The following is a 22,770-nucleotide window of genomic DNA, read 5'->3' on the forward strand; positions in this document are numbered from 1 at the left end:
CAGCTTTTCTCCTGTGTTAGCCTTGTTCTTCTTTTCTGGAAAAGGAAGAGATGAAATGCTCATGGGTTTCCAGACTTTTCCTTTGTCCACCTCACAGGTGAGGGGAAGCTGGAATGTAGAATGTGAACCCTTCACCTCAGCCCCAGCCCTTCTATCCTGATCTACTTAAATATTAGACTTTGGCAGAGGATTCATCTGGGGAGAAAGTGTTGCTATTCAAACAGCTTTAAAAACTACCTCTATATTCACCCATCTAATTGGGGTTTTTCATTCTTGGGTCCCAATATGCCTCACAGTACTTTTTAGCATGTCCATTTTATGTGGCCAGCTTATGGGGTTTTATTCTATTGATTGAGCTGTCCTCCTTCTCTCTCAATCACCCCTGGGGACCAAAAGTCAGGGCAAAACCAGAGAACTTGTTAAAGGAAAGCTTTGGAGATGAGCAAAGAGAGGGAGCTTGGAAGGGAGATGGCATAGAAGACCATATCTTTCGTGCTTTAGTCCTAATCACAGCTCTGGACAAGCGGACAAGCAAAGGAACCATGGAGTTGAAACTTACATAGTATCTAAAACAGTAATAATGCCTTAGATTTGTTCAGTGTTTTAACATCTTGAAAGCAGTTTCTTTGCCAGTTACATTGGCTATTTTGAATAATCCCAAATGTAGGAGAGGCAGAAGTTATTGTCCTGGGTTGAGAGTTGAGGGTGTGAATAATGCCTGTTATGCAGACATAAGGGCCCAAACCAGGACCCGGTCTCCCTATTCTGGCTCCTATCATGTCTCCATTCCTCTTTCCCACAGTCAGGGCTTCTCAATGGCCCAAGTGTCAGTACTGGGACCATGCAGATGCTAGCGGAGAGAGAAGGAATTTACAGTGGTCTGTTTTCTTCTTCCTGTGGATCTTTTCTTCTTCTCTTGCTCTCCCCATCCAAGAAGCATGTCTTTTGTTCTTGGGTTGGCTTTAGGCAGCCCCTCCATCTGCTGCTTTGCCTTCCCTCTCCTCCTGGCAGGAATCTGGGTGATTATGGAGCCTTCTCTTAGGCGAGGTGTTAAGGGTTTATGTAGTGCTTGCCGATGGATGGCTAATGGACTCGGTTGGGTTGTTTCAATGAAAGTTTCCCACAATCTGATACTAAAGTGCAAGCCTTGAGTGAAGCTTTTATCACTCTTTCACCAGGCTCATCAAGGACTTCCTTTTCCTCTCTGGAAATTGTATTTCATGCAGTGTATTTCTGATCCAAGTGTTACATCAATCAGCAGTTCAATGTAGGTTTGTGGTTCTCCTGGAGCGTTTTACAAGCAGGGATGGAGTTTCTTATGCTGGTCTGCTTGACTCTCTTGGTTGGACTCTTGGAAAAATACTCAAAGTGCAGTTTCCTTCCATCTATTATGATTTCTTTTTAGTTGCTATTAGAATTATTGCTTTTTCTAAGGCATTATCTTAATAGAGGCATTCCTTTCTGGGCTGTATTTGACCTGTGGGTGAGATTGGGAATCTGTTTATTCTCATGGTTATTGTAAAGTTAAGGCTTTCAGAAAACTGAGAAAAATAAGAGCCTTTGAAATGTGATCCCCTTGGCCAATGACTTCCCTGTTGCTGAATGGAGGCTGGATGCAGGCTTAGCTTGTGCCTTTCCTTCTAGGGTGGTTTGTTTTTGAGAGAAGTCCCCCGACCCCTGCCTCCTAAAGTGGTCAGTTCTTCATGTTTTGGATGTCAAAGAAAGAAAGAAGACATTTTAAGTTATGAATAGTGGTGTAAATATTGATGACGAGGAAGGAGAAGGGAGATCTTGGACTTGGGCATCTTGCCAGGCTGTTGTCTGTTGTCTGAATGTGTAACAAACATGTGACTGTGATGTGCCAGATCACAGAAGCCGGGGCTGGCCGAAAGTCCACCTAAGAGTTAGAATCTGAGGTCATGAGCTAGTCTTGCTGAAAGGAAGAGACTTTGGAGTCTGGGATTTGCAATATTTTTTTTTTTAAAGGAAGATAAAATTGCTCCCATTTTCCAAATAAGAATATTGAGCTGATATTTTCTTATATTGGGTCCAAAGAAGGGAATTAAAAAAAAATTTTTTATTGGAGTAAAGTTGATTTACAATGTTGTGTTAAGTTTTTGCTGTACAGCAAAGTGAGCCAGTTATACATACACATGTATCCATCTTATTTAGATTCTTTTCCCATATAGGTCATTACAGAGTACTGAATAGAATTCCCTGCAAAGAAGGGAATTTGTCCCCCAGATTCTGTCCTACTCATACAAGGACTGCTATTAAAATAGGGGATAAATATTTTGCTCTTCTCAGTTTTTAAAATTCATCCAAAGCTATTTTGAAAAAAATCTCTCCCAGGAACTGTGACAGGGTATCGCAGCTGTCTGAAGGTTTCTTTTTTTTTTTTTTCCTGTTATCTTTCCTTTCTTTAAGGAAAGAGTCGTTTCCGAGGCAGCCGTGACAGCTCTGTCCTTTCACTCACACCTCTAAATTTCTCTTTCTGTTGTCAGTCAGCAGACAGCAGTCTCAGGATTCTGATGGGCCTGAGTGATGTCCAAATACAGGAGAGATTGGAGAGAGGCCTGGAGCAGTGCGTCAGGAGCAGTCGTCTTCTGCCTTTATTCTTAGAAGAATTGTCAGGAGTTTAAAAAGTTCTCCTGTGCCAGGATCCCCGAATCTCCATCGCTGTCATCTACAGCATGTGCGGGGCGGGGCTGGAGCAGAATTTCCAGAGGTTCCTGTAAAGAGGTTGTACTGAGTTCCTCTGGCCTATGTGTTACCCTGGGGAAATGTTTTTTAAGACTCAGTTTTTTTCTTAGAGCAGTTGTAGGTTCACAGCAAAATGGAGAGAATGGTACAGAAATTGCCCATGTACTCCCTGCCCCCATGTTATCTACATCCCCTACCATGTATAGTAAGATGCTCCAGTTGTGTCCGACTCATGACCCATGAACTGTAACCTGCCAGTCTCTTCTATCCATGGGGATTTCCTGGCAAGAATACTGGAGTGGATTGCTATTTCCTTCTCCAGAGTGCTCCATTTGTTACAACTGGTGGACTTACATTGACACCTGATAATTACCCAAAGTCTGTAGTTTACGTGAGGACTCATTCTTGGTGGTGTACATTGTGGGTTTGGATAAATATATGATGACATGATTCCATCACTATAGTATCATACAGTGTATTTCTAGCCCCCTAAAAATCCACTGTGTTCTCCCAATTCATCCCTCCTCACCCCAAGGAAATTAATATTTTCAACTTCATTGAGAGTAAGTCCTTTCGGGATGAAACCACTTCAACATCAAAACAGCAGCAACCATAGCAACAGCTCCTAACCTTTCTGAGTACCTACATCCCAGGCACTGGGTTTTGGATGCTCCATTCATTTTTCCAAGGCCCAGTGGTAGGTACTGTTTTTCATCCCATTTTGGGGATGAGATACCTGAGACTCAGGTCCATTAAAGGACTTCAGTACCGTGCCTCAGGCTGTGCAGTGGGTGAATGACAGAGCCAGGTCTCTGTGACACTGTTGCCTTGATGCCTTAAGCCTTATACGGTTCTCATAGGGGCTGGTTGACTGTCTGCTTTTCCGTGGTGCAAGGAAACCTGCCAGTTGTTTTGACCTTCAAGACAGGTGAGGTTTGTGCCTTCATCCTCTGAAGCATGAAGGTCTCTGGATTAAGAAGGAAAGTGATGGCAGCAGAGGGAGTGCAGGGCTAGTAAAGATGCCCCTCGGGGTGGGGGAGGAAGGCTCCCTGTGCCCCGAAGGAAGGGTTCTCTACTTGAAAGCAACCGAGATTTATGGGGGACACCGAAATGCGTAGTCACATGTGCTTGGTTTAAGTCATGTGGTACAGCCTAATTTACTTCTTGGTTCTGAGCTGTCCTGCCAGCGCTTGGCTTGTGGTTTGAGCAGTCCCTGCCATACAGATGCTGGCGGAGTATGAACAACAGAATTTCCATTTTTAAAAGGATCAGTTCTGCCTTTTACCTGTGGTGTATCCTTGTCCCCAGGGTTTTTTCTTCTGTCTTCTGTTCATTTCTCCTGAAGATCCAGCATCCTCCTTATCCATGCGTGCGCCCTGTGTTCCACCGAACTGCTCCCTGGGGCCCCCCGTGGCAGGGAGGCCAATGACACGCCTTGGGAAGCCTGCTCCTGCCTGTCCCTCTCTGATGTTCAGGGCCAGAGCTTTCACACAATGAGCTCCCCAGCAAAGTGTGCTGCTCATTTATTCCTCCTAAACATATTTGTCAGGCATCTGGTTTCTGGAGAGTATGTCCATGGGGAGTTTGTTGAACTTCTCTGTGTCTTTGTTTATAAGATGGGATGATAGGAGCACCTTTGTTTTTAAAATGCAGAAAGCTCATAGGGTGGTAAAAGTGTTAGTTGCTCAGTCATGTCTGACTCTTTGCGACCCCATGGACTATAGCCCACCAGGCTCCTCTGTCCGTGGAATTCTTCAGGCAAGAACACTGAAATGTATTGCCATTCCCTTCTCTAGGGGATCTTCCTAACCTAGGGATTGAATCTGGGTCTCCAGATTCTTAACCATTTAAGCCACCAGGGAAGCCTTATGGAGGGTGGTTGTTATTGATAATCATAATTATGGTTAACACTTTTATAGGTGTTACTTAGGCACAGGCCTGTTTCAAGAGCTTTACATTTATTAATTCATTTAATCCTCACAGCAACTCAATGGAGTTATTCTGTTTTTCCCCCATTTTGCCCCTGGAGGAGGAAATGGCCATCCCCTCCAGTATTCTTGCCTGTAGAATCACATAGACAGAGGAGTCTGGCAGGCTATACAGTCCATGGGGTCGCAAGAGTTGGACGCGACTTAGAGACTAAACCACCAGCACCACCATCCCCCCGTTTTGCAGATAAGGACACTGAATGGTAGAAGGCAAGTAAGCGGTGGAACAGAGATTGAAAGTGAAGGATTCAAGCTGCCCCACCCTTTCCTGGGATTTAATGCCTGCCAGGTGCTTAGTGTTACGCTGGGCACAGAGCGAGAGTTTCGTAATATTGACTTTCATAAATAATAATTACAGTGTTAGTATTATTAATGCTCAGCACCTTGTTAGCTACAAGTAGTAAATATGAGCAGCCCAAGACCAGCTCACTTATATATTTTACAAACTGGTGAAAAAAGAGAGATGCTGAAATGGGCAATAACCATCAAGTGTGGACAAGCTGAGATAGAAGACCTGCAGGATTCTGTGGGAGGAACAGTCATCTCCTTAAAGGAAAACTGCTGAGAACTTTTGTTTCATGGCAGGCAGGGTGCTGCATCCTTTAGGAGTGTTATTTCCCATAATTCTACACGATAGATAATACTGTTCCATTTTACAGGCACTGAGGATTAGAGAAGATGAGTGACCTGTCTGCAGTCACACAGTCAGTGAGTGAGCAAGCTCAGACTTGAACCCAGGACTCCTTGACTGAAGGCTCTGGGCTCCAAACCACTGCCCCATATTCCTGATCTTTACTGTTGACAGTTTTTTCCAAGGGCTTCCTAATGCTTTCCTGAATGATGGAAAATGGGTGACCAAATGGGAATTAGATCATATGTCCCTCCCCACTTTTCATCTAGGAGATTTTCTAGAAAATGGGTAATGAGTTGGATGGATGCACCATTTCTGTTGAGTGACTGCCCTTGCTTCTTCAAAGCAGCCCATGTTAGACCCTCCCCCTGCACACGTGCTCACGTGGCCCTCTCTTAGTGGGACTCCAGTGACCGTGTCCTCAGGGCCAGGCACTGTGCCCTGTATTCTGTGCCCTTCCTTAAAACCATGTTCTCTCTTTTCTTTGAACCTTGGACTGTAAACTGTACGCTTAGGTACTGATATCCCATTTTCTCTTGGTTCTACTTCATGTATATTTGGCTGCTCTGACCAAGTATCTTTAAAGCTGTCACTGAAATAAAAAGCCGTGTCTGCTCAGTATTCTCCAGTGTCCATCACAGGCCTCCCCAAACTAGGAGTCATTCCTGATTTCTCTCTTTCTTTCATCCTCACATACAAACCATTCCAAAGTCCTATCAGCTCCACTCCTGAACTATTTCCTGAGTCTTCTCAGGCAGCCCCTCAGGCCATGCCCAGGGACACATCTTTCTTGCCGGGAGGGCCCTGGCAGCTTCTTCTCTGCCCCTTCCCTTCCTCTGTCCCTGTGATCCATTCACCATATGGCAGCTGGAATGGGCTTTTGAATTGCCCATCAGACTGAGTCACTCTCATCTTTCAATCCCTCCAGTGGTGACCTGTTGCACTTGGTATAGAGTCTGAAGTCTTTCCATGGCCTGCAAGGCTCAGTGTGACTTGGTCCTGCTGAATCTCCCACCTCATCTTCTGGGCCTCTCCCTGTTATGGACCACCAGCCCTGCAGACTTTGTGCTGTCACTCAAGGAGATAACAAGGAGTTAATATTTATTAAAAGATGACTATTTGCCAGGCATTGTTGTAAGCACTCGACCCATTCAGTTTTCACAATGACCCCAGGATGTGGATATTCTTGTAATTCCCGTATTACAAATGAGGAAACTGAGACACAGAGAGTTGACAACCTGTATGAGGCTCAAGGTCATGCAGCTAGTGAGGGGCAGAGCCTCTGCACCAAACCAGGCAGCAGGTCCCAGGATGTATGTTTTCAGTCAACACGTTGCAATGCCTCTTGGGTAGACAATAAATACTAATTGAATGAATTATTACAAAGAAGATGCCTGGTAGAGTTGTGTTGGGTGAGGAAAGCCATGGATTATTACGGAGATGTTCTAGGCCTGGATGTCGTTGGATATATCCCAGAGCAGAGGGTGTGGCACTGCCCATGTGAGCATTAAATACCCTACAATCCAAAATGGGTTTTCCTCACACCACAGCTGCTATTCATACTTTCTACTCGATAGAGCCGTCTGGCTCGACGGTCCTTTGTTTTTTGTTTTTTTGTTTTTCCTTAAGAGGAGAGAATTGTGGGAAATATTTTGTTTTCCCTGGGAGCCAGGCTATGTATTTACTTCAAGTTTTATTAAATGAGTTATAAATTTTCCCAGCAATTTACTCATAGCTCAAGAGGTTTAATTTGCATGTGTTGCTTTTTACAATATGCTTTTCGTAATGTTGCAGATGCTTCTTCCCCAGCTTCAGTAAACAACAGGCACTCAGCCAGGTTTTTGACTGAACATGTGCCAGGCCTTGGAAATACGAATTAACTCCGTGGTGGCTGTTGAAGGCGGGTGGGGGCACACACCATGCTCTGTCCAGGGCCTCTGGGGAGCCAAGTACAAATTCCTGGAGAGCAAAAGGCAAAGACTTTCTGAATATGCCCATTTTTGAATATTTCTTTCACCAACAAAGTCAATAAAAAGACATTTATTGTATGTCTTGTATGATGTACAGACATCAGACTTGTATTTGGGTCTACCTAAAATATAGTTAATATGATGATTCAAAGAGTCTGTCAGGGTCCCCAGATAATTTTTAGAGAAGCCAGAATCATCTCGGGTTTCATAGGAGTTGACCTATGGTCCACCACAGGAAAGATGTTTGAGCCACTAAGAAGCTAGCTCCTCTGAGAGTCCAGTGCGTAATACCCCTTTGATTCCAGGAAAGAGCATTAGGGTTGAGAACTCATTCTTTGGGGTCATACTGTTGGGTTTGAGTTCTGCTTCTGCCACTTACTAGTTCTATGACCTTGGGCATGGTACTTAAACTCTCTGTGCCTCAATTTCTTCATCTGTATGAATGAGGTTACAATGGTCCCTATGATGTAGGTTTGCTAGAAGGATTAAATAGACTCATGTATAGAAAGCATTTAGAGCAGATGTGTCATAAGTGAACACATACATGGCAGCACTTACTGCCCCAGGATTTGCTTAGTTCTTTGAGTACTGAGGGAGCAGATTCAAGTGTGGAGGTAGGTAGTGCAAGGCTGTGATAGTCTCATGTTCATGAAGACCCCTGGCTCCTTCTCTTTGGGGTTCTAACTTAGTGTATTTTCTCCAAATTCAAGGTGGCAGCTGTGTTCATGTCATCATGTACTTATTCCAAAAAGCAAGAGGGAGAGGAATTAAAAAACAAAACAAAACAAAAAAAAACAGGTTCATTCTCTTTTAAGGAAACTTCCATGAAGTCCCACATAGCACAGTCCTTCAGTTCTCATTGACCAGGACTTAATCATGAGCCAGAGGTAGCTGAAAGGAAAATACACTGTTTTATTTTTGCAGCCACCATCCAGATAAAAATCCAGGCTTTGTTAGGAAGGAGAAAGTAGAGAATGGGTGTTGAAGTGGGTGACTACCCATGAGTTGTTAGCATTGGCCTGTGGTATTTTGGGCTTGAGGTAGAAGAATTTTCCAGGTGTCTGGAGCAGTATTTTTCTAAAGTGTGTTTCACTGATGATTTTAGGAAGTACATGGAAATTTCTTACTGATATAATTTTGTAATTATTTTTTACATAAGCAAAATTATAACTACTAAACCCAGAATTTCACAGATACTATATAATCATATAATATCTTTAAAATTTTTAAGTGAGTCAGTCTTTAAGAAGTAAATGCAGGTATACAGAGATGAGAGAGGTAGTACACATATGAATTAGGTATGGGGTCTGCGGCCAGACTATCTGAATTTAAATTTGTGACCTGCCACTGATTGACCAAATAACCTCAGCCGTTCCATGCCTTAGTTTGCTTATCTGTAAAATGGAATTAACAATAGTATCTACCTCCTGGGGTTGCTGTCAGAATCAAATGAATTAATACTTTAAAGCCCTTAGAATGGTGCCAGGCATGTGATAGATACTCCAGGAAGATTTGTCATGGTCATTGTTGCTGTAGTGGGTCTCCTCCGTTGCAGACAGATTCTTCACTATCCGAGCAACAGGGAAGCTCTATTATTGTGGTTTTATTAGTACTGTTATTACAAAAGGTAGCACTTGGGCAGAGCAGAAATTGTGAGGATGGTACATGCATGATTGAAATTAGGGAAACAGTAGCTTAGAGGAATGAGGTTGACAATTAACTAGAACCAATCTTAGTTCAGTCCCTGGGTCAGGAAAATCCCCTGGAGGAGGGCATGGCAACCCACTCCAGTATTCTTGCCTGGAGAATCCCGTGGACAGAGGAGCCTGGTGGGCTACAGTCCATAGAGTCGCAGAGTCAGACACAACTGAAGAGACAGCACGCAAGCACAATCTTAGACACAGCGACACATAACAATTTCATTAATGGTTAAAACTACTGCTTTACAGTGTGAAATGTCCCATATGTGGTAATAGCATTGATTACAATTTACTGTATGCCAGGTAGTACGGGGTTGCTTTAAAGATAACACTTCTAAAAAGATTTTCCTGAAGTATAGTTTTTTGAGGCTTCCTTGGTGGCTCAGTGGTAAAGAATCTGCCTGCAATGCAGAAGATGTGGGTTTGATCCCTGGGTCAGAAAGATGTGCTGGAGAAGGAAATGGCTACTCACTCCAGTATTCTTGCGTGGGGGATAATCCCATGGACAAAGGAGCCTGTTGGGTTACAGTCTATAATGTTGCAAAAAGGTTCATCACAACTTAGCAACTAAAACAACAACAGCAACTGATTTACAATATCGTGTTAATTTCTGCTCTATAAAGTGACAGTTATACATGTGCATATTCTTTTTCATTAGTTTATTACAGAATGTTAAATATAGTTCCTGTCCTACACAGTAGGACCTTGTTGTTTATTCAGCCTGTGTGTAGTAGTTTGCATCTACTAGTCGGCAACCCACTCCAGTGTTCTTGCCTGGAGAATCCCAGGGATGGGGGAGCCTGATGGGCTGCCGTCTATGGGGTCGCATAGAGTCGGACACGACTGAAGCGACTTAGCAGCAGCAGCAGCAGTCCCCAACTCCCAATCCAACCCTTCCCCTGGAATCTGTTCTCTGTGAGTCTGTTTGTTTTATAAGATCATTTGTGTCGTATTTTAGGTTCTACAGGAGTGATATCATATGATACCGTCTTCCTCTTACTGTCTTACTTCACTTAATATGATAATCTCTAGATCCATCCATATTGCTGCAAATGGCATTATTTCATTCTTTTTGATGGCTGAGGAATATTCCACTGTATATATGCATGACATCTTCTTTATTCTTTCATCTGTAGATGGACATTTAGCTTGTTTCCATGTCTTGGCTGTTGTAAATAGTGTTGCTATGAACACAGCGGTGCATGCATCTTTTTGAATTACAGTTTTGTCTGGATATAAGCCCTGGACTAGGATTTCTAGATCATATGACAACTCTATTTTTAGTTTTTTGGGGTATCTTCTTACTGTTTCCATAATGGCTGCACCAATTTACATTCCCACCAACAATATGAGAAAGTTCCCTTTTCTTCCCACCTTCTCCCCTATTTATTACTTGTAACTTTTTAATGATGGCCATTTTGACGATGTGAGCTGGTATCTCATTGTAGTTTTGATTTGCCTATCTCTAATAATTAGTGACGATGAGCATTTTTTTTTTCCATGTGCCTACTGGCCATCTGTATGTTTTCCTTGGAGAATAAAGATAACACTTTTAATTCTCCAAGCACTACATGCTAATTTTTTTTTTTTTCCCCTACTCTGCAGATGAAGAAATTTAGTCTGGGATAGGCTGCATGTTGACGGGATCAGCTTCAAAGCCCCTCTTGATGAAAGCCTCTTTTCGTCTTCAGTGTTTCCCCTGCCTTTTGATTGTACAGTACTCCTCCTTTGCTCCCTTGCCTCCAGGGTCCTCTGATTCTTCTTCTTTCCCATTTCCCAAATGCCAGCTAGCACTTATACCAGCTGTTTCCTGAGCCTCTCCCCACTGTCAAAAACCAACCTGACCAGTATCTGTGTTCCTGTAGGACACTGTATATGACAGCTTCCAGTGTAAGGAACTCATTTGTGAAAATGGACATTCATGGACTAATATGCTGCCTCTCTTCAGGTGGTTTATTTTAGAATCACCCTGGAGATTTCAGGCAGGAACAGTTAAGCAGCCCTGTAGGCCTGCCCTGCAGCCAACCAAGAAGTTGCGGAGAGGGGGTTTGTCCTGTAACATCTCTTAGCTCCTTCTGTGAGGTTCTAAAGTGTCTCTGTGGTAAAATCATGATAAAAAGGGAACACTGAGATGGTGATCTAGGGTGACCAAGCTCAGTGGTGAGTAATCAGTCAAGGGCAAGGGCTCCATCACTCCCCTTTCAGTTCCCACCCCAGTGCCTGGCACGTAGCGAGCATTTACTCAATATTGTTGAGTGTATGAATCACTTACTGGAGGCCTTTCATATGTGAAGGGAACAAAAGTTCCTTCATGGACTAGGACAATGAATTATACTGGGGAAGGTTTGGTGGGGCCTTCTGAACTTGATAGATTTTTTTGGTTGGTCAGTCACACAGGTCAGCTTGCTATCATCCATGGACCCTGTGTGTTTGAAGCATGAACTGAACATGAGCAGCACTATGCTGGAGTCGGGAAACATTCATCTTCTACTCCCTTCTCTGTCTTTAGAGCTGGAGGCTCAATGTGTTCCTCTTGTGATGTCATAAAGCAACTGATGTCTTAGTACATCCTGCAAGAATTATTTCCTCTTTTACTTTTCCTACAAATTGTACCTTATGATTCATTGAATTTCACTTTCCTATTTTTCCAACATTTCTCATTTTCTGCCCTTTTTTTATCCTCTCTCTCAGACCATTGGGAAAAGGAAGCAATGTTGCTTAGCAACCAGTATGAAACTAGTCAATACTGTGTCTAGTATTAACCCATTGGTTCCAAGTAAGCAACACAGTCCATGGGTTCTATCGTTCTCCCCTTGTAGGTTTTAAACTGGGTTCACAAAAGTTGGAAGTACCACTTAATGTTCTAATCACACACTTCAGGGGTATTTATGGCTGGTTATTCATGCTAACAAGTTCCAAAGTTGCAAGCTATAGAAATTGTCTGTTTATTAAAATGGTTTACTTTGGGATTCTTAATTTAGAAATTTGCTGTGATTATTTTACTTTCACTTTTTGGGGAAAAAAATAAGGATCTGATCTCAGCAGGTCTTTTGTGTGTATGTGCTGTCTCACGTTTAGTCATTTCATTCATCTGACAAATAGAAGAGACATTTTCTGGATCGTATCATTCATTCATCTAATATTTATTGGGCTCTGCTCTGTGCCAACTTGCTTTGAAAGACACTGTGGAGCACCACTGTGAGCACACATGATTCTTGGACCCGTTTTTCTTTTTTTGTAAGTGGAGTCCTTTTCCCTCTTCAGTTTCATCTATTGAAATACCCTATAATGGTGCCACGTCTTCAGATACTCAGGTGACTCCTCTACTGGAATGGCTTCTTTGGCTTTGATTTGATAATGTTATTCCTAGGTTCTTCAACCTTTTAGCAAGCGAGTACTAGGAAGCAACAGAAAGATCAGTATTGACCAACTCCTCCCACACATACAGGAGCTGTGACCAGCACACAGTGGTAAGGTTTGAGAGCATGGATCTGCCTTGTACACAACTAGAATGTTCATGAAATTGCCTTCATTGCTTCTTTTCTTTCATTTGCATCCCTTTTTTGCTACAGGTGACCTTCAAATCTCCCCGAATATCCAGCACCTTTAGGCCAGTCAAGGTCACCCCTAGTTGGTGGGTGACAGTGAACTGATCTCCCCTCCTTAGGGTGTTAATGCCTTTATTGAAGTCTCTCAACAAATGGGGCATCTTTGGGGGTGGATCAGAATTTCTCAGGGGACTCCTGACAGCAGGCTTAGTCAGCTTGAGCAGACTGCTTTCTTCTTCCTTCACTTATCAGGGGGTGATTTCCTCTTACATTGTAGCTCCTGGAGTATCTGATAGGTGAAAGGGTTGACCATTCCGATATCCTACACTGACCTGCAGAGTGATTCCACATGGGTTTCTCACATCCTTTGAGTCCTCAGAGTCTAGATAAACTAGGTCATTGTTGAGTTATAGGGGTGGTGTGGAGTCCCCCTCTTATCTCGGGTGCCCAGTATCCTGAAATTCTTAGACTTGGTCCCTGTGAATTGGCTTTTCAAGTAGTGGAGAGAAGCATCTCTGATGAGTAGATTCCATGAAGCCCCTAAAGGTGGTTCCAGTCTCAGTGGCTCTAGGTGCTCACTTGTTAGTCATCCAGAAATTGTTATATAGGACTCATCAAGGTGTGGCTTTGAATTAGATTTTGGCAGATGTCTCCAAGAGGGATTGAAAGCCTCTGGATTATCTTATATGGGACTTGCCTTACTTCATTCAGTGCAGGAAGAGGGACATAGAGCGAGGCATGGGTGTAATTCTAGCAGCTTCTTTCACTGAGCACCTACTGTGGGACAGGCATTGTTCCAGAGAGGCCCCTTGCATGTATTATCTTTCAATATTTCCAGCAGCCTGGCAAAGGAAGTATTCATCTTTCTGATTTGCCAGTGAGAAAACTGGGATGCAGTCAAGGTCTTGCTCAAGGTCACACAGCCCACAGGGACCAGGTAGTGATTTAAACACAGCCAGGGCTTCATTCTGCGTCTCCTGCCCTCTCCATTTGGCTACACTTCCTCTTCTGCAGGTCAGCTCTCACCTGAAGATAGGGGAGAGCTTGGAGGTTGCGTTGAAAGATTCTGTACATGGGGACTGTGGGAATCCATCCATGGACACTCTTGGGTTGGTTTTCCATGCAGAAGCTCATTCAGACTAGCATTGAGCAGCAGGAACAACTAAGGGGCTAGGAACCGAATTAAAAATTTAACTCCCTGACTTAGAACCTCTTCCTTGGTCTCTCATTTACTGTTTTGCTGTTTCTCCTCTCAAAATATGGACTGATGACAGCAATTCGCTCTAAGGTGGCTCCATGAGTTACGGTGACTCCGAGGATGGTGATCATATGTGTTACTGTGAGTGCTTCACTCAGGCTTGCCACCAGCCTCAATGTTTAATATTATACAGAGTGAAGTAAGTCGGGAAGAGAAACACCAGTACAGTATATTAATGCATACATATGGAATTTAGGAAGATGGTAACGATGACCCTATATGTGAGACAGCAAAAGAGACACAGATGTAAAGAACAGACTTTTGGACTCTGTGGGAGAAGGCGAGGGTGGGATGGTTTGAGAGAACAGCATTGAAACATGTATATTACCATATGTGAAATAGATCGCCAGCCCAGGTCTGGTGCATGGGACAGGGTGCTCAGGGCCAGTGCACTGGGATGACCCAGAGGGATGGGGTGGGGAGGGAATTGGGAGTGGGGTTCAGAACGGGGAACACATGTACACGCATGGCTGATTCATGTGAATGTATGGCCAAACCACTACAATATTGGAAAGTAAATAGCTTCCAATTAAGATAAATAAATTAATTAAAAAAATATTATTTATCTTCTGACAACTGTGTCACATATGTGGTATAACACCTATTTTCAGCTAAGGCAGAGGCTCAGAGAAGTTAGCAAATTTTCCCAAGATCACACAGCTGGGAAACTGCACAACTGGATTTGAATACTACACTTTCTAGACTTCAAAGCCATTCTTAACTCTTCACTGTGCTGATGACGTAGGTGACCCTCTGGTCTCCTCCTTCTGGGGCTCCTGAAGCAGACAGAGTGTGCCATGTACATGAGCATGGGTGTTCCTCGTGTTAAATGTCATGGGTAGTAATCATTTCTGTATAAAGTATAAATACCTGGTGGGCAGGGGCCATGCCTTAAATTTCTGATGGAATGTGTGTAGAGATTGAACACTTAGGGTATACGGTGTAAATTGGGATGCTCACTGCTTTTCTTCTCCTGGGCAGCCAGCCACTCTGCTTCCTCCCCACTGCTATTGACAGAAAACTCATATCCTAAGGGATGAAGAGGGAATGCTATCAGCAGCTGGACCTCCTTCTGCCAGATAAACTTTATTAGAAGAAGTACCTGGATATTGTATTGTTTTCAACCCACTTTGGATTTTTTATATCCTGGGAAATGGTAGAGCACAGGATAACAACTTACTAATGTGCTGGGCTCCCTAGGGCATGCTACCTAACCTTTCAACCCTGGATTCCTTCACTGTCAAGGGTCTAGAATAGCACCTACTTCAGAGGTTGTGGTTCTGAGAATCAACTGAGATAACACATGTGAGGTCATTGGTGCAGACGTGGACACACAGCCAATGCACAATCAAATAGAGCTCTTTGTGGTTCTTGTTTTTTTTTTAATTTATTTTTTAATTGGAGGAAAATTGCTTTACAATGTTGTATTGGTTTCTGTTGAAGAACAACACTAATCAGTCAGAATTATGTATATACTCCCTCCCTCTTAACCGTCCCTCCCCTTCCCCCAGAGTTTTTTGTGTTTTGCTTATGTTTTACTCATGAATTTTTTATGGACAGGTAAAAAAAACTTTTAATTTTGTGTAGGGATATAGCTGATTAACAATGTTGTGATGGTTTCAGGTGAACAGGAAGGGACTTGGCCGTATGTATACGTATATCTGTTCTTCCCCAAACTCCCTCCCATCCTGGCTGCCATATAACATTGAACAGAGTTCCATATGCCATACAATACGTCCTTAATGGTTATTCATTTTAAACATAGCAATGTGTACATGTCCATCCCAAACTCCCTAACTATCCCTTCACCCCATCCTTCCCCCCTGGCAACCGTAAGTTCATTTTCTAAGTCTGTGAGTCTTTTTCTGTTTTGTAAGTAAGATCTTTTGTATCATTTCTTTTTAGATTCCACATATAAGGTATGTCATACACTATTTCTCCTTCTCTGTCTGACTTATTTCACTTAGTATGACAATCTCTGGGTCCATCCATGTCACTACAAATAAACAATTTTTATGAATTTATTCACATGGATTTTTCATGGCCAATTATGAAAGTACAGTCATAAAGCAGGGTTGGTAGGAATTATGATGGGATGAAAACTTGGAGGTTGGGGAACAGTTAAAGATAGTCTTACCTTTTAAAGTGTATGAATTCTCTGTTCATCCATTTCAGTTCGGTTATTAGAATATGGACATGGAGGTAAGGAGTCTCGCGCCTGACCTGACCCTAAGGGGATGTGTAGTAGCAATAGCTTGTCGCATTAACTCCTCCCACCTGGTAGAGAACAGGACTCTTCGCTGCTGAATGTGGCCCTCTTAACTTCTCCATGTGGTCTGCCATCCAGTTTCAGCAGCAAGAAACTAAAAATATTTGTGGATAAGAAGTCATTTGTCTCTGGTTTCTGCCTCTCCCAATGCCTGCACTGAGAAAGCAGCCTTCCAGCTGCCATTCACAACAGGGCTGCCCCATGCTGGTGGTAGACCGAGGGTGTGGCAACTGGGATCCAACTGGGGATGAAGGAGAAGAACCGCTCTCAGAAGAAGAAATGAGGAAGCCTTCTACTCCTTGCCCAGGCCGAAGGCAAATTCCTCTGCCTGTTCCAGATGGAGGCAGAGAAGGGGAAAGAAAAAGTGAAGTCACTCAGTCATGTGCGACTCTTTGTGACCCCGTGGACTGTAGCTTGCAGGCTCCTCTGTCCATGGAACTTTCCGGGCAAGAATACTGGCGTGGGTTGCCCTTTCCTTCTCCAGCAGAGAAGGGAACCAGTTGTGTAAATAGGGTTTTCCTTACCCTTCCACGCCCCTAGTTTGTCTCTCATCTGCTCAGCACCTCGAGGTCCTCCAAAGGAAGTCTCTGCCATTTTTTTTTTCCTCCGAATTTAGCAATCTTGCAGAGGACAGTACTCTGTGTGTGTGGTCTCTTACTGAACTTGGGGCTAATGCACTCTACTGCCCACTCCAAATCCCATGTCCTCTTCTCTGGTCAGGGGATGAGTCTGAGAGACAGTTACTGTGGAGAATACTGCCAGGTTAGCTTCTAAAATTGTACATCCCCATATTGATGATCCTTAAATGTAAGAAAATTAGAAATAAATGGTCAAGTGCAGTTAGCTTTGTGGGATTTAGACAATATAATTTACATTAGTTTGCTTAATTATTAATAGAAATATAGTTATATGTATGCATATATCCCAAAAGCATTTTTATTGTTCCCATATTAGCTCTCATGTACATTTAAAAGTTAAATACTTTAAAATACAGTGTGTGCATATGTGTATATGTCTGCTTGTGTACATGGATGCATCCATTATGTTCTACTTATGTGTGTGCACAGGTGTGTATACACATGTTTGCCAAAGGTGTTGCTGTTTCTCTGCTTTCTCCCCGCCCCGCAGTGCTGCTCCTTGTACAGAGAGCAGGCCAGGTGGTGCTGGGGAGCGAGCTGCACCTAGTTGAGCACTGATCATGTACCATGAGGTCCCATGGAAACGTCAAGTCCAGGCATATTAAATGGCAGGCCTTCGCTTCAGCAGCTCAAGGATGCAGCTGGGTTCTTGCTGAGCTCGTCCGAGTGCAGCAGGAGGACAGGAAGTGCTGGCTGTGGCAGGTGGAGAAGGGCTCACTGCTGCGAGAAGACTGCCTGGATTTCCTGGGGATCCGTGTCTCGCAGAGATGAGATCCAAGCGGAAACTGGAGAAGGAGAAAGGGACAGGCGTGTGGGCCTTGGACGAGCTGCCCTGGCAGTGGCCTGGTCTGTGGGGCGGGAAGGAACAGTCAAGGCCACAGAGCTGTCACCTTCTCTGCCATGTGTCCTCCCAGGAGCAGGGAAAGCGAGCTAAGCCTTCCTGGAAGTGCAGCCATGTGGCTGGTCACAGTCCACGCCGGGCCTGGAGCCTCGTCAGGCAGTCTGAGCAGCTGTGTGTGTGTCCCTTTGTCCATGTCCCCACTGGGGGGATCAAGGGAATGTACCGACCCGAGCTTAGATGAATACATTTCACAGTCGGGCCAGGGGCTTATGTGATGTGAGGGCCACACCGCCCCGCCGTGGGCCATGCTGAAGGATTTTCAATTCCCGGGGATGCATTTTGCAGCTCAGTGTCAGCAGGAGCTCTGCCACATTCTGCCTTTTGAAGCCCCCAGCTTGAGAGGAGCAGGCTCAAGAACAAGTTCTTCCTCACCCTCTGCCCAAACATCATTCTTAATAAACCTCAATCCATAAGTAAATGTGGTAGTCCAAGGCCTGGGACCACTAATGCATGATCATAGTCAAGGTGAAGATTCTTTTTCTAGTTGTTTGTCTGAATACAGCAACAACCTTTATATATAGACTCTGTGCAAACAGTTAACTGTGGCTGAACTACTTGTCCTCCAGATGGGGAGAGGATTGACTGTGGTCTCTTGAGAGAGGACAGCATGTTAGAGGGGACCAGACCCAAGGGGTTAGCAGAATCATTCTTATATTCATTTTTTTCTAACTTTGAGGGGGAATTCTGAGGAAGAATGCAAAATGGGAAAGTAAGAGAGTAGGAAAAGTAAGAAGGAATGGTAACAAATGGAGAGAAAGTGAACAAGAGGGAGTTTTAAGGATATCAGCCGTGGCACCCAGTGCACTGGAAGCTTTAAGCACAGTCTCAGCTTTAAGTTGTCATAAATATTAATAAAAGGGAATTCATTAGTACATATATCTGAAAAGACCAGATGTGCTGTTGAGCATGGCTGGTCCATGGGCCAATAATGTTCACAAAATGGGCTCTCTCCCTCCTTCCACCTCAGGGCACTGCTCTCTGCCTGGTGACTCTCAGGGTTTCCCCTCCAGGAAACTAACTCCATGGCATTAACTCCCACAGGACTTCTAAATTACCTTCCCAGCAACCTCAGTGGAAAAAGAGAGCCCTTCTTATCATCTCTTCCGTTGTTGGGTCTTAAGGGCCCTGATTGGGTTACTTATCCATCCCAAACCACTCTCTGCCATCTGTGGGGTATGACACTCTGGTTGGCCAGGCTGGGTTAGATGCAGCCAGGGTGGAGTCAGCTTTACAGAACTCAGTGATGGATAGTCTGAAGTGGGGTTCCTTGGGGACCATCAAGTTGCTCTTACCAGAAAAAAAGGTGAATGCATGTGGGTCAGGTAAAAAACCCACCAAGGAAAAATGTGTCAAAGCTAGAAGAGGTCTGAAAAGAGTTATTAATGCAATGGTTAGGGAAGATGGCTTCCCTTGAGGCTCAGACAGTAAAGCATTTGCCTACAATGCTGGACACTGGGGTTCGGTCCACGGGTTGGGAAGATCCCCTGGAGAAGGAAATAGCAACCTACTCCAGTACTCTTGCCTGGAAAATCCCATGGATGGAGGAGTCCATGGGGTCGCAAAGAATCGGATACAACTGAGCGACTTCACTCACTAGGGAAGATGGAAAACTAAACAAAACCAAACTTGGCCATTGTTGGGGGTGTGCAGAGGTTGAATGATGGAGCCGATATGGCAGAAGGGCTGTTGTCTCAAATGGGAGGTTGAGCAGGATGTTTTCCAGACAACGTTTTCAATTCTGAGCATTCCCCTTTCTCCCACCCCAAGGCTACATATCCAAGGTATATGGTTGTTTGAATCCATAGATCTTAATAATTTCTAGAGCTAATTTTCTAGAGGGTTCAGAGAGTTAGTGAGGAGTGCTTGTTATCCATTGGGGATGATCATATCTTGAGTTACCAGACACAGGTCATTAAGTCAATAAAATATGGTTTCTGCTTTCTTTCTGAGGTATAGGTAATTTTACAGCAGCAGTTGTTTTTTTTTTTAAACACTCATATTTTTGATGAAAAGGAAATAATTTTTTTCCCCTCTATGACTGAGTTACTCAAGCTGTGCTCCCTGGAGAACCATGGGGTGACTTTGTGTTCCACAAAGAAAAAAAAGAGATAAATATGTTTTGATACGTTTGCAAAATGTTGCATCTCTTTTCTCCTAGGAAAGATTGACATATGCAGTGTTGATTATTGTATTAAAGACCTGGGGAAGTTTGGCAAGAAGAAAACCTTCAGGTTTTATACAACTAGTTGCTCTAGCTAGCTTATGTGGCCATAAGATATTCTTTTCATAGCACGAGGGTAGTGTTGAATATGGATCATAAAACAGTGCCTAAGGAATCAGCTGTATTTTCTTTGATTTGAACATACAAAGCCATCTGGAAAGGTTTTCACCACTCAGGCTCACCTTGTATGTTGGAAGGGACCACTTTGCACTAAGAATCTCTGGGTGGTGTTTTCCTACCTCTAAGCCAAGCCTCTCCATCTCACCATAACCAGTTTCTTGAGAGAATGTGTGACATAAGTACTGGCTTATCAGTGCTTTTGTCTCTTCAGGATTCATCATTAGCAAATAGTCACGACCATACCTGTGTGTTGGCTCTGAGAAGACTGACTGAGATTATCTCTGCCAATATCACTTTCTGCTGGTGGTACCCAAGATGATTTGGGGAGGTACACAGAGGCATCCGTTGAAAGATGATTGTTCTTCTCTTAAGTTGTATCCAACTCTATGACCCCATGGACTATAGAACACATGCCAGGCTCCTCTGTCCTCCACTATCTCCCAGAGTTTGCTCCAATTCATGTCCATTGAGTTGGTGATGCTATCTAACCATTTCCTCCTCTGCCACCCCCTTCTCCTCTTGCTCTCGATCTTTCCCAACATCAGTGTTTTCCCAGTGAGTCAGCTTTGTGCATCAGGTGGCCAAAGTATTAGAGCTTCAGCATCAGTCCTTCCAGTAATATTCAGGGTTGATTTCCTGATGGCTCAGTGGTAAAGAATCCTCCCGCTGGGCGGGAGACTCAGATTCGATCTCTGGGTCAGGATGATCTGCTGGAGAAAGAAATGGCAGCCCACTCCAGTATTCTTACCTGGAAAACGCCATGGACAGAGGAGCTTGGCAGGCTACAGTTCCTGGGGTCACAAAAGAGACAGACAAAACTTAGTGACTAAACAACAACAATTAAAAGATACTCCCTTTCATTTCTTTCCATTCCTTCTCCGTTATAGGGAGAAGGTCTTAGTTTGGAGCTAATGTATCTTAAAAAAAAACAAAAACAAAAACAAAACAGCAGGCTACTATATCTAACTCAAATTTAATAGTATTTGTTTTCATTGTGTATATTTTATTATGAATAATTTCTACTTAAGACTCTGGACACTTTCTACTTCTTACTGGAGATCTTGGTCCTTCCATTGTGATGGTTAGATAGAATCCCCTTTTAAAATAAATATAGGGGAAAATGAGTCAGCTTAGAGCAAGGTTTTTCACCCTTGGCACTAATGATATTTTGAACCAGATAGTTATTTTGTTGCGAGTGGCTGTCCTATGCGTTATAGGATATTTAACAGTATACCTGGCCTCTACTGACCGGAAGTCATTTGTTCCCTGTCCCTCTAGGTTATGACAATCAAGAAATGTCTCAGACATTGTAAAATATTCCCTGGAGGATGTGATTATCCCTGAGCAGTAAGAGCCATCCATTTAGAGCCAAAAGAAGTACCTAAGAGTAACAGTGGTCCACAAGCATAGCAAAAGTTGTAAGTGTGGTTAGGGATACATGATTTAGAGCCTTTCCAGATGTGGCTTTATGTGTGTGTGTTCATGTTCAGTCTCTCAGTTATGTCTGACTCTTTGAAAACCTTTGGACTGTAGCTCACCAGGTTCCTCAGTCCATGGGGTTTTCCAAGCAAGAATACTAGAGTGGGTTACCATTTTCTCCTCCAGAGGATCTTTCTGACCCAGGGATTAAACCCAAGTCTCCTTTTCTCCTACATTGTAGGCAGGCTCTTTACCCTTCAGGGAGGCATCTGCAAATCCCAGCTCTTGGTGGACATTTTGTAGAAGAACCAGCTTTGATCCTGTTGCCAGTGGACTTGCCCGACATCTGCAGAAGTGGCCAAGTCCAGGAAGGGAGCATTACACAGCCCAGTCCCATGACAAATGCTGCATTGCCAGAAACCAGAAAAGGAAAGAATTCTGAGTCATAATTTCCTTCATGCAGAAATGAGCTTGTACTTTTGAGATTTTGAACTGTGGTGCGGCTCGGAGCTGGTGAAAGAGCAAGGTGTAAAGATCCATTCAGTGTTAGCATCGGTGAGAGTTGCCGGATGCTTTCGTTAATTGGCTTCAGATTGTGTGTGTTTAATTTAGAAGTAGCTGCGATCACTAATGGAATGACCGCTGTGTCTTTTCTGTTCTGAAGCAGGAGGAGAGATGGCTCCTCCTCTTACCTTGTGTTTGCCGCTTGTGCTGACACCGAAGGATGATAATATAGGGTCTGTGGCCTTCAATGAAGTTCTTTTTGTGAAAGAAAATTTTGTTTTCATTTTTAATGAAGAGACAGGCCCCAGACTTCAAAAGCATGATGCTCACTGACAGCAGCAAAAGCATGGGATGGGGGAGAAGTCTGTTTTCTTGTTTTTCTCGCACTGTTCTTCCTTGCTATAGCTCTCACATCCCAGCAGGAGATGGGCAGGCCTGGCTTCAGGAGTCTGCTCCCCAGGCTCTGTTGGACTTGGGGTTCACTTGTCCTCAACTCTTGCCTCTCTGTGGCCCATCCACTATAATCCTCTCCATGCTTCATTGTTTTGAGCATTTAGGAAAGAATAACCTGAGACCTTTCACTTAGCCCCCTTTCCATTTCCCCTTCTGCATTCAAGATGCACTTTTGATCAGAAAAGATGCTTGTAATCACATTAATAATATTAACTTAAGAGTAGTATGGTGTTTGTTTTTTCTTCCCAGCACAGCAGCTCCACAGTGCTCTTGTTAAAATGCTAAGTTTGTTATTGTCATTTATGTGTCCGAATCTTTTGCCACCCCATGGAGTGTAACCCACCAGGCTTTTATGTCCATGGAATTTCCCAGGCAAGAATCCTGAAGTGGTTTGCCATTTCCGTCTTCAGGGGATTTTCCAAGCCCAAGGATCGAACCTGTGTCCCC

At 43.7% G+C, this 22,770-nt stretch overlaps 1 protein-coding gene and 1 long non-coding RNA gene across 2 annotated transcripts in view; both read left to right on the forward strand.

The window, feature by feature from the left end:
- LRMDA (leucine rich melanocyte differentiation associated) overlaps nucleotides 1–22,770 on the forward strand; it is a gene marked incomplete at its 5' end in the record, with an annotated part of 1,193,353 nt that overhangs the window by 599,189 nt on the left and 571,394 nt on the right. The gene's annotated exons all lie outside the window — the stretch shown is intronic.
- Nucleotides 15,701–21,789, forward strand: LOC123333483. Its single transcript, XR_006550917.2, has 2 exons — nucleotides 15,701–20,275; nucleotides 21,608–21,789. It is a non-coding gene; the product is annotated as an uncharacterized LOC123333483 (long non-coding RNA).

This window comes from Bubalus bubalis, chromosome 4 (assembly GCF_019923935.1).
Source record: "Bubalus bubalis isolate 160015118507 breed Murrah chromosome 4, NDDB_SH_1, whole genome shotgun sequence".
Taxonomy (NCBI): Eukaryota; Metazoa; Chordata; class Mammalia; order Artiodactyla; family Bovidae; genus Bubalus; species Bubalus bubalis.